The sequence below is a fragment of the Rhinolophus sinicus genome, chromosome 17 (assembly GCF_057876585.1).
Source record: "Rhinolophus sinicus isolate RSI-liver-muscle chromosome 17, RSI-T2T, whole genome shotgun sequence".
Taxonomy (NCBI): domain Eukaryota; kingdom Metazoa; phylum Chordata; class Mammalia; order Chiroptera; family Rhinolophidae; genus Rhinolophus; species Rhinolophus sinicus.
The window spans coordinates 76,116,833-76,129,188 of record NC_142517.1 but is presented as its reverse complement, the minus strand read 5'-3'; the positions used below and the strand labels follow the sequence as shown (position 1 = coordinate 76,129,188).

The following is a 12,356-nucleotide window of genomic DNA, read 5'->3' as shown; positions in this document are numbered from 1 at the left end:
AATGACATAATTTTTCCTATAAATATTATGACTTATTTACATTTTCAAGAACTGCTTGCCATTTACATCTTATGTCTAGTTTCATCTCAATGCCAATGATTTCTAAAATGTTCATTGCATAAAGACTAATAGTAAAATCTAGAATGAAGTTTCACCATACTGAAATTTCCAGGTGCTACAATATTCAGGTTGTATAAATATACTTTAAATATAGTTTACTGGTAAGTTTTCACCAAGAGGCTCTTCTTTCATATTCATTTCTAAATCCCGTCGACTATTTTTAACCAGAGAGATATTCAGTTATTGGTGGCACTCGAGTTGTATAGCCCTGCATTAAGCAAGGGGACAGGAGAGAAATGAATGTGTAAAATATAAATGAAGTGATTGGCACAGAGTATGTGTTCAGTACATTTAGTTCTCTTCCTTTCTTTCATAAAATAGGTTTTCTTTCTGTTGACAGGAACTGTTTTTCTTGTCTGTTACTTTATTCTCTACCTACATAGCCCAATGCCTGGCACAAAGTAAGAGATCAATATATATGAGTAAAAGAACCAATGAAATAAGAGAGCCATCTAGGGATTTAGCTTTAAAAAGCTTTATGATTTTAGTCTTTTTCATGTATCTTCAAAATCATGAGAATTTATATTTTGTTGCCTAATAAATTGGTAGTTATTTTAAACAGAGAAGTATTTTTTAAATGTACTGCCCTGAAATTGAACACCTTGGAAGACATGCTATGTTTGCACTAAGTTTTCAGGTACCACCAGAACCATCACATACATCTGTGCAGATGTGCTCATGAAATGGAGAATATCTGACAGAATAGTAAAAGAGTTAATGAAAAGTTTATTACCTACTAATCTTTACATAATGCCAAAACAGTCCCAATTTTTAAAAATGTGTCTTTGTTATTTAACAAGAAATCATTATCTCAGGAACTAATGTATTGACTAACCTAAAATGAATATAGCACCTTGAATGAAAAAATAGAACTCTTATTATATTTTGAAGGCCAATCTTTACTCTGACAGTTATCTGCATGGGAACCTTGACAGGGTGTCCAAAATCCACTGTGGGAACCTAAAGTCCACTTTTATAAATCTTACACCTACAGCAATTTATTCTCAGGAAATCTTTGACACTACTATACTCGCCTAGTAATTTCACTACAGGGAAAAAGAACCTGTTAACACCAATTTCATTGAATTTTGATTGAAAAACGATCCTTCCTGCCAAAAGCATCAGTAGATTTTATATAGGTGGCAAATGGCTTTTGACATAAGGGATATAGATAATATATACTTGGGGAAAATCCATCTGCCATACTGGAGTGATTGTCTAAAGCTTAGTACGAGTCATGCCATAATCCTCTTCAAAAACTTCAGTGATTCTCGTTATCTAACAAATAAGTCCAAGCCTGTGGTATATGTTAGAATAGAGTCAGGAGCACATGCATAGAGCCCTGACTACGAAGGATTAACCAATTAGATATTTCATTTTTCTCATATACCGTGAAGTTCAGATGTAAGTGAAGGAAAAGTAGAACGGCTCCAAAATGTCAGATTAAAGGTTGTTTCCATTTACTCACATGAAATTTTGTCCCCACAATTCTTGTGCCGTGATTGCAAGATTGCTACTATGCCTTCATCACTTGCATCCACAATCCATGCAGGAAAGAATGCCAGGGAGCCTTCATCTTGCCCAGTGGTCTTTCCTAGTCCAGTCATGTCTGCACTCCCAACATGGACTAGTGCCTACATTGTCCTCTCCTTAAGACTCCATACCTCTATAGCACATCTTCACTTTCAGCTCATGACCTTGCTTCACATTTCCTTGAGAAACCTGAAGCGAGCAATAGAAAATTTTAATAAGCTTCCATCGCCACATCTTTTCACCTACAAGGTTCAAGACTGGATATTTATCCAAAATTTTGTGCATGTTTCCTTCTATTTCATCTATCAAAAAATAGATGTCTCTGTCTCATTTATCCCATGCTGTCATTTACAAATAAACATGCTGTCATTTTTCTGTCTAAGGTTTTTTAAAAAATCAACCCTTTACTTTCATGGCACAACTCTTTGAAGGAATGACTTATATATCACAACTGTTTTCAGTACTTCCTTTCCCATTTTCCCTTGACCTCAATTAAACCAGATTTTAATTTCCACCATTCCGCTAAAACTTTCTTGCCAAGCTCATCAGTGATCTCCACATCGCTAAATTGAATGCTCATTTTCAGTTCTCTTCTAGTTTGTGCTACAACATGCATTTGAAATAATCTCTCTATCCTCTTTGGAACTTTCTTCACTTGACATCCAGGACATCCCACTCTCTAGGTTTTCTTTGTACCTCACTGGCTGCTCCTGCTAAGCCTTCTTTGCTAATTCCTCTCCCCAACTTGAACTCTTGCCATGAGAAAGCCCCAGGACTTAACTTTGTGTCTCTTCTCTTCTCCCTGTCTAAATCCAGTCCCTTAATGACCTTTGGCAGTCTCAATGCTTTGAAACTGTCATTATGTTTACAGAATCCAAATAAATATCTACAGTCAAGATTTTTCCCCCGCCTAAATCCCAATGTGACTTTGACATCTCTATGTAAATGTCAGTAGGCCTCTCAAATTTTACAAGTCCCAACCAAATGCCGGATTTCTGCACCTTGGAATAAATAAATAAATAAATAAAAGCAAAAACAAATTAATAACATCAAAACCTTCTTTCTCCCAAATCTTTCCTTTCTGGGTTTCTCAGTTAACAGTCATAACATCCTATCATTAGGTTAGAATAAACTCTTATAATTTTCTTCAACTTCTGTTATTCTCACACCTCATGCAATCTCTCAGCAAATCCTCTACCTTCAAAATACAACAGACCCAGCCAGACTCTGACCACTTCTCTCTCCACCTTCCCTGCTACCGCCCAGTCTGAGTCACTAACATGTCTCATGTGCATGAGGCTAACAACCTCATAACTTGCCACTCTGTCATCAGTGTTGATCTATTGCAGACTACTGTCAACACAACCACCAGGGAGATCGTGTAAAAAGCCAAGTCAGAGCCTGTCATTCCTCTGTTCAAAACTTCCTGTTGCTTCTAATCTCACACAGAGTGAAATGCCTACAGGATTATAGAGCTTCTACCCTCTGAATTCATCTCTGACCGTCTTTCTTATTAGACTTGATTTTCCTTGAACACACTAAGCACATTCCTGACTCAAGATAAGAGTACTTTCTGTTCATTCTGCCTTGAATTTTCTCTCCCCAGACATCAACAGAGTGCTTCCTCAACGCTAAATGTTTGCTTCAATAATGAGGCTCTCCATGACCATCCTATTTAAAATAAAACACGTTTCCTACCTGTTTATTTTCTCCCTCATAGTATTTATGTAATATACTATATATTTTACTTTATCCTACCCCCCTTTGGTTATTTTGACTGTTCTCCCTTCAGCCATTAGAATTAAGCTCACCCATATTTGAGATTGCATCTTTTTCTTTTTTCTTTTATTGTATCTCCAGTGTCTAGAATAGCTCCTGGCTTAAAACAGATAGAATAAATACTTCCTCAAATAAATAAAACACATGAAAAATTGTGCAATATGGCCACCCCCAGAAGTCTTAGAAATGTATGTTTTTCTTGGGCATATCATTGCTGAGAAAAAGGTGGGGTGTCATTTGCAAGAAAAACACATTACAATGTATGTTGTGTATATAGCCAACAGAGTTTTCCACACATACTCTTCTGAGACATGGCACAAGTCAATATTTTTCAGCTCCCTCTCCCCACACTTACATAACACAACTATTTAGATGCATCAGGCAACTGACCCTTCAAGAACAACATGTGATTTTTAAAAATATTTCTGAACTTTTCCTCAAGTTCTTTACTTCCCTGAAATTCACTCTCTATATAAAGACCTATAGAAGTCTTTGACATTGAATGACATATTCCACTCCCCTTTCTGAATAACTCACATTCAAACGTGAAGACTCAGTTGAAGTATCACCTCTTTTGGACAGCCTGCTCATTCCCTCTGCAGGCTTTGATGAAATTTTCATTTACATGCTTCTGTTATTGTACCCATAGTGCAATATCTGTTATTTCTAACATCTTAACAACAAGTTGGTAAGCTTCATAAATATAGGAATTGCTTTTTTAAATTAACTTCTTAATTTTTATTACATTAGAATTTGTTCTATGTGTCCTCATTTTCCCCCCAAATAAGTAAATAAAGTTGAATTTTGAACAGTAATCAAAATATGTCACTTTGGGTTATTCTACGTCTAACACAGACTTTAAATATGATTTTCCTTTTTAGGGCTATTTAAGGCTTTAAAATCAGAGGAAAACCTTTTATTTATTTATTTATGTATTTATTTATTCTTTCTGTTTTTCTTTCTTTCTTTCTTTATTTTAATTTTCCCTTTCCTCATATAAAAAATTTTCACTTTTCCCTTCTTCGGTCCTCTCCATGTTCTCCTTGCTCTTCCCCTTGATTTTTATGGTCACATTCATCTCCACTACTGCACCACTTAAACCTTAGCCTCACAAGCAAGAACTTAAAAATAATATGAGTCACTAGACTATGCTATCCTGGGATAGTTTAGGCCAAGCAAGGCTGAACTAGGTCTCGCTTGGCCTAAAAAAAAAAAAAAAAGAAAACACTGAGTTAATTGGGGATGAAGCTAGTTATCCCCAAACCATTCGACTAGTACAGTGCTTGTTACATAATATCCAGTGACTGTTGGATCAATGACTGATTAAATAGTTAAATAAAATTAATGTAAAATGAGAAACACAGCCAAGTACACAGGGAAATTCAGAATGTGATAACAGTGGCATTTCAAGGAAGTAGTCATTGAATGGTGGTTGGGACAACTGAGGAATAATTTTTAAAAGAAATATTGAAGTCAATCTCATAATTATAATTTCATTTAATTCATTAGTGGATTAAAAATTAAGAAAAACAATAAAATCTTGAAATAAGGAGAAAATATAGGTGAATTTATATTGTCTTAATACATTCTAGAAGAGAAGAAAGAGTAAACACAAAAGGATTAAGTATTTGTTTGAAGGTTCTAAGTACTACAAAGAAAAATGAAATAAGAAAGGAAATTAGAATTATTGGATTATCCCTAGAAAAATAATTTTAAAAAATGTTTACCAATGGCTCTCTATCTATATGTTATGGGTTCTTTCTCTTTTGTACCTTTATACATTATCCATTTTTTTTATAATGTATTATTTATGTAAGACACTATTTCATTTCCTTTTACAGAAGGAGAAATGTAAAATATAAAATCAAATAAAATTTTTAAATTGTATTGTCACAGTTTTCTACAGAATTGAGGTTATCCTAAAACAAGGTGATATTCTACAAATGGAAGAAGTTTCACTGAACTGAAGAAACTTGAGGGAAGAAAAAAAGAAAAATTCAAGGTAATAGATTAGTGTGAAAGAGTGGCAGACTAAACAAGTCTTCCCAAACCAATAATTTTGCCATGTCATTTTCTAACTGAAACTACTAGCTTCAGTATTCATCTTCTATTCATTGTAATAATTTCATACTTGATGACGTTAAGTGGTGGCTTTTAATCTTAAAAATATTTTAGCTTCATCTTGCTATCTCTTACTTGAACCTAGAAACAAGTGCCACCTCTGAAGCCTAACATGCAATGCAGTGATTTGCTTATAAATATTTAACAACATTTGGTTCTTTGTGTGTGTGTGTGTTTTGTTTATTAGGGGGAAGCCCTAATTCTTACTATTTGCCAATTTCTATAGTGTAATATTCTCATCATGGCTGAGTTCCCAAAGGTGGGAAAAGATCTGCATAACAGGCTCTCCTAAAACCAGTTCAAAGAAGCTCCCTCCAACACACTATTGAGCCAACTCTTTCGTCATCTGTCCACTTCACATGTTCAACTTCATCTTCCACTATTTCACACAGGAGCTCAGTGCTCAAGCCAGATCAAACATTGCTTACATGTTGACCTTGTTCCCTGTGTCCATGCTACTTCCCTCACCAGGATTATCAGGCAACCACCCCTCTATTTATATACTACCCATAGTTCCATGTATTATTAATGCCAACGGTTCTAAGCTCTATCTCAATTCTCCTTATGCCACATGATGAAGATTTCTTTACTCTTCAGTTTCTTGGTGACGTCTCTTTCTTCAAAACTCCTCTAGCTTGTATTTATTAAGCATTTATATCTTAGGCACTAAGATCTGAGTCCACAGACAGCAAACCAACCAGCCACAGACTATGCCCTTATACAACATACTTTGAGACACTAATCAAGTAATTACAGCATTGTATACTGAGAGACTGACAAATGTTAAGAAGGATGCTGAGAGAACACCATATAACAGATGACTTGCTTTCTTCTGAGGGATCTTGTGTTCTGTCATTGTGTTGTATCGATCTTATTTCTGAAAATGGATTGTGTTCCTCAAGATCAGGGTATAGAGCTGTTATATCTACATTGACTGTGCCTTGTCTCAGCATTATTTCTGCTGTTAGTATGCTTTCAGGAACAAAGTTGGGGCTCTAAAAGAACATCGTGATCTTACTTGGCCTGATGGAGCAGCTGATAGGAGGGCAATAGGGACTATGGATCTAAGAGAAGGTCAGGAAAGGGGATGGGCAAGACTGAGGCCAAGGACCCTGGCCCCAAGACAAAGGACTCTGGCCAGAGCACTGATTTGGGATGAAGCAGAGAACATTGGGTAGAACTGCTCATAGAGCTGACAACCAGGAAGGGGTTAGTCAAGACTAAATGGGCACTGACAGCAGCTGACTGAAGGTCACATTAAGAAGACTCTCCACCTCTTGTATAACCAGCTTTCCAATTCAGAAGTCTAACGTGGGTCACTTCCATTTCTTTTCAGCAACCTTGAAAACTGGATATTAACCAACTTACATCATTCCACTCATGATAATGAATAAAAAGATTAGGGACAATGATAGAATTTTAAACAATCAATAGATGACTTTATATTCAGCGGCATCTTCTTTACAAAGATCTATTGATTGGCTAAGACAGGCCTTCTAAACTCTTCAACACTCACGGTCTCATTTTTAATAGCCTTTATTTAGAAAAACAGAAAGGTAGAAGTATTTGGAGAAAAAAAAATCCATTATCAGTAGAAAAATCCTGATAGCTTACAAAAGAGATTTATAAAAAAAAAAAAAATGTGTGAAACTATTGGGCTTCCCTTATTTCTTCATTTTCATAGAAGCTCGTGACATAAAGTTTAGCTTATATGTAATCCTTTCTATCTACTTTGAATAACTACCTGAATATTATAGACAAGATAACAATACAAATAACTAAGAGTTATTGTTAAAGACCAATTCATCTTAGATTTAACATAATCTAAGGCAGTTATTCTTTATGCATGCGATGTGAAATGGATGTTGGGAAAATACGAGATGTTGAGAAACATGAATAGCTTAATATAAGATACCCAGGCAATTCTGACAAACTCACCACTTGGCCCCTGATCTCTCCAAAACAACTAGAGAATCACTTGCACATGGCCAGCAATGTCCAGTTTAAGCCCTGGACACATTTTTCGATATTCTTCTTCCATGCTGGTATCAGCAACACTGTTCAAACTACCACAACTATAAAAATAACTGTCCAAAAGTAAATTAGGTTTATTTTATAACTCCCTTCTCCGAGAAAAGTTATTTCCACCACAAATAAATTTGCGTCCAGTATAAAGAATATAAAAATTTAGCATCTTTGTAATAAAGCAGATCCTTCTACCTTCTTTGATTTCCTTCATCTCAAAGAACTAAATTAAACCTCTCAACTACCATTATTTTAATACCAAATCAAGCTTTTATTTATGACAACAAATACTGAACATGAGTAGCTCTCTAAGATTACCATAATCTTTTGACATGCACTAAATCTTTTTGAGTTCCCTGGACCCTTTTTCAGCTTTCATTTGTACACAGTACAAACTATTAGATTTCTGATACCAACATCTCAGCAGCAACCATATTTTCCTTAATGACCTCCTTCTGCTTAATTCAATACCTTAATATTTGGCTATCAAAACTTTGAGATTTTCCTGACTTCCTTTGACACATTTTCAGTGATTCAGTAAAGTTAGGATAAGCAATCCGTGTGGGCTTAAACAAAGTCTTTTGTTCCCATGAGTGAACATCAAAACATAGATATTCAACACAGCATGAATTCTGTTGCCAAGACTAAAAAGATTTGCTCTTTCTTTCCGCACGGATAGCGCTCTCACAAACATGGTGAACATTCGTAAAACCCACTGGATTTCTGTAAGAAGTGTGGCAAGCATCAGCCCCACGAAGTGACACAGTACAAGAAGGGCAAGGATTCTCTGTGTGCGCAGGGAAAACAACGTTATGACAGAAAGCAGAGTGGTTATGATGAGCGGACTAAGATGAATTTCCTCAAAAAAGTTAAAACTACAAAGAAGATTGTCCTGAGGCTTGAATGTGTTGAGCCCAACTGCAGATCCTAGAGAATGCTGGCTATTAAAACATTTTGAACTAGGAGGAGATAAAAAGAGATAGGGCCAAGTGATCCAGTTCCAAGCTTCATATTTTTGTCTTGAAGACAATAAAATCTTGAGGGGAAAAATAACAAAAGACTAAAAAGATTTGACTTTTATAAGTCTACGTTAATTATTTTTTGTTTCAGTTTAGACCAGTGGTTCTGAAATGTTAGCATATATCAAAATTACATACAGAGTTTATTAAAACATAGAGAGCTTGACCTCAATTTGAGTTTCTGACTGAGTATGCCTAAAACAGAACCCAAGAATTTGCTTTCTAACAAGTTTCCAGGTGAAGGTGCTTCATTCAGCTCAGTGGACCACACTGGCTTTAGATGATCACAGAATTCCATTCTAGGGTAACTTCTGCCATTGGCTTGCTAGCTGCATTTGATGAAATGATTTTTAGGAAAAGTTCATAGCAATAACAAATTCCACTCTGAGAATTAATTTTCATTTGTTTTTCAGTCTTCTTTCTGTAGCCTTGCTGGAATGATATTAAAAAATATTTAGCCCAGTCACAAACACAGATACTTCAAGGAACTTAATATTTCAATAAAAGAAAAATCAATGTGTGCACAATATATTGGTTAAAGGTTAACAGCCGGAGGACAGCTATTATCACCTTTTTTGCAACAAAGAAATATAAGTGCTAATAGCTTAAGGGACTTACCCAGTCATTTAAGAATTTTCAAGTAGTTAGAAGAGGAGCTGATCAGCATTCCTAGTTGCTTATTTATTGTAATCACAGGGTAACAATCCCTGCTCTTGGACGACAACAAAATCTTCCTATTTCTCCATTCTGATATACTTAAAAGACACTGTTTTGGAAATATTCTGGTTTTGAACTATGATTTAAAAGACAATTTTACCTAACTCAGAAAATGAAAATATTTATAAATGTTGGCCATATATATTAGAAATAAATAATAAATGAAATTGTGACAAAGTACTTGCTTGTGTGAGACCTACAAATACAGGATCTAAAATAAACAAAATAATGAAAACAAATTCATCATCACAAAAGTACTTGCTTTTGTGAGAGCTACAAATACAGGGTCTAAAATAAATAAAATAATGAAAACAAATTCATCGTCACAGAGTGTTAGCCAAGCAACTGCCCAAGGCTGCAAAGGCCTCACTTCTCACTCTGAACCATTCCTTGAAGGGCTTTTATGAAAGTCAGGCCAAATCTCCTGACATAAGTGTCCTCATCTGTCAAAGGAAAAATATTGAACTAGGGAGCTATAATTTTATTCAAGCTCTAAAGTTTATAGTTCACATAGCAGTCTAACTAACAAAAATTTATTTATTTTGCTTTTTATTTTTCTCTTTTAACCAAAGATTGCAATTAGTCTCAGATAAAAATCAAATTTTCAAAAATGTATTACTCTGACCGCATCCCTTAAAAACAGAGATTCACTTCTTTAGTGAAATGGTTGGTCCCAAAGTTAATCTTATAACAACAAAAACAAACAAACAAATATTATACATACATCCTGTTAAAGTTATTGCACACTGTAAGAATAAGAGAATAAAAGTACAATAATATATTTAAACCCTGCATGAGTTGTTATTGTTGTTTATTAACATTTATGGACAACATTTTTTTTCCCTTGTAAACTATCAAACTCTATTTTAAAATATCACTTTACTTTTCCTTTCTCTCTTTCTCTCTCTCTCTCTCTCTCTCTCTCTCTCTCTCTCTCTCTCTCTCTCTCTCTCTCTCTCATGTGCTTTATGGTTTTCCCCATTACATCAACCTCAAAATGATTCAGCGAAAAGATTTAAACCAAAATTACAATCAAGGTCTAATTACAACCCTAGGGGAAAAGAACTCAAATTGCTAAATTTAAATATCTATGTAAACTTCAATAAAAGATGCTCACCAGGAGTCAAACATCTCAAATATTTACTAAGGATGTAACATTGCCATTATATAAATATAGAGAATTGTCTCAAAACAATATAGTTCAAATATGTTTCATGAAAACTATTAAATTGTTCTATCATTTGAACAGATAAATGAACATTGATTTATTTTTTACCTTTAAAATGGCTCATCTGTTTGTGAATTCTAAGGCCAGAAATAATGACTAATGTTTCTCATATGAAAAAGCTTTTAAACCTAAATATTAGTCACATATCTTTTCATTATGGGATATTAAAATATGCAAAATAGATGATTTCAAAATATTCACCAGCATCCATAGATTTGTACCATGTTTGTTAGAACCTGTTGGCCAATATCATTATGAAAGCAGTAAGCCTGGTTAGAGAATTCAGCCTACCATCATGATTAGGGAAAAAAATGAAACTCCCCGTTTTAGAAAAATCCTCTACTCAGCGTTAGATATACTATTGTGGACATTTTTACTCTAAGAAAGAGTTTAGATTTTATGGAAAGTGAAACGTTTTTGAGGGAAGTCACACTTAATTGTTATCTTCAGTGGCAATTTACAGTAAGCCAAATACACGGGCAACTTGAAGGTCACTTTGGTGGCTAGCACCCCACTGGAAAAATCGGGAGAGGGGTTTAATTGAAGAAAAGAATTTACATGAAGATTGCGTCATTCTTAGTGCATTAAAATCAAAATATAGTATTGATTTACTTTTATAGGTAAATGGTGGATACTCCATAAATTACTTACATCGCCACCTTAGATTTTCGCCACCTTTTATAGATTCCATATTTAGTAATTATCATGCTAGGGAGACAAGTTTCAGTCATTTTTCCATTCTTCACTGAATGAAACAATCCCGTGAAGCAGGTTTGTCTCTCGCCCTTCAGTCCAATCATATAAGACCGGCATGTTCTTGCTGGTAAAGAATGTGATAGGCAGGGACTGTCTACTGCCTTTGCAGAGTATATGCAACATACCCAAATGTTCCCATGATTTATTATGGGACACTCACCTCCTTCATAAACTGTGAGATTACTTGGAAATCCATTTGCAATAGCAACTAAAAGATGCTAGTCTATATGATGAAATGTCAGGAAACTATTAAAAACCAGGTCTTTGAAGATTACATACTAACGGAAAAATTCCCAAAATATGATATAAAATAAAAATGGCATGTTAATAATTTTTATAAAGCATATCCTAATTACTTCTCCAAAATGCATAGGAAAAATAGAAGAAAATACAGAAAGATGGTTCATGTATTTTTTGTTGTTGTTGTTTTTAGATCACAGTAGATTTTTGTTTTTTAACACTTATATTGCGTTTTAAATTATAATTTTTCAAAATGATAAGCATTTTTAAAGTATCATAATGAAAGGACTGGAATGATCTCTGGAGGGACCAATGAAAGCAAAGGACCAAATCCTAACTCTCTTATATTCATGTAGAATTTGTATCTGCCATGACCTTTTAGAGGTCAGCAGAAGTTCTGAACAGGCAACGAGTAAGCATGTGTCAGGGGAAACAAGTTAAAGAACTCAGATATCATCAAGAAATATAAATGTAAGAGATAACAGGAAGGGAAAGCAGAAAAAGGTGCGACTTTCAAAAATATTAATGATGTCTTAGAAAATTAAATGTAAGTCATCAATTTAAGTATGAATGTGAATGAAAAGATGATGATACTGGACACAAATAAGTGGTTAAAATTATGATTTCTTGAGGAACTATTATTTGAAACAAGAGAATGTTAAAACCATTATTTGACAAAGGTATTATTTGTTTCTTTCTTTCTTTTTTCCCAGAGCTCAGCAGTTTTTACTTTTCTTAAGATAGATACATGCCTTTATTATAATGTTTACTTGTGTATATGTTTGAAAAGTTCCATAGTGTGTTTTGTTTTCCGTTTT

At 34.4% G+C, this 12,356-nt stretch overlaps 1 pseudogene; it reads left to right on the top strand.

The window, feature by feature from the left end:
* Positions 1–8,270: 8,270 nt before the first annotated feature.
* On the top strand, positions 8,271–8,571 carry LOC109453295 (large ribosomal subunit protein eL42-like; annotated as a pseudogene).
* The last annotated feature ends 3,785 nt before the right edge of the window (positions 8,572–12,356 follow it).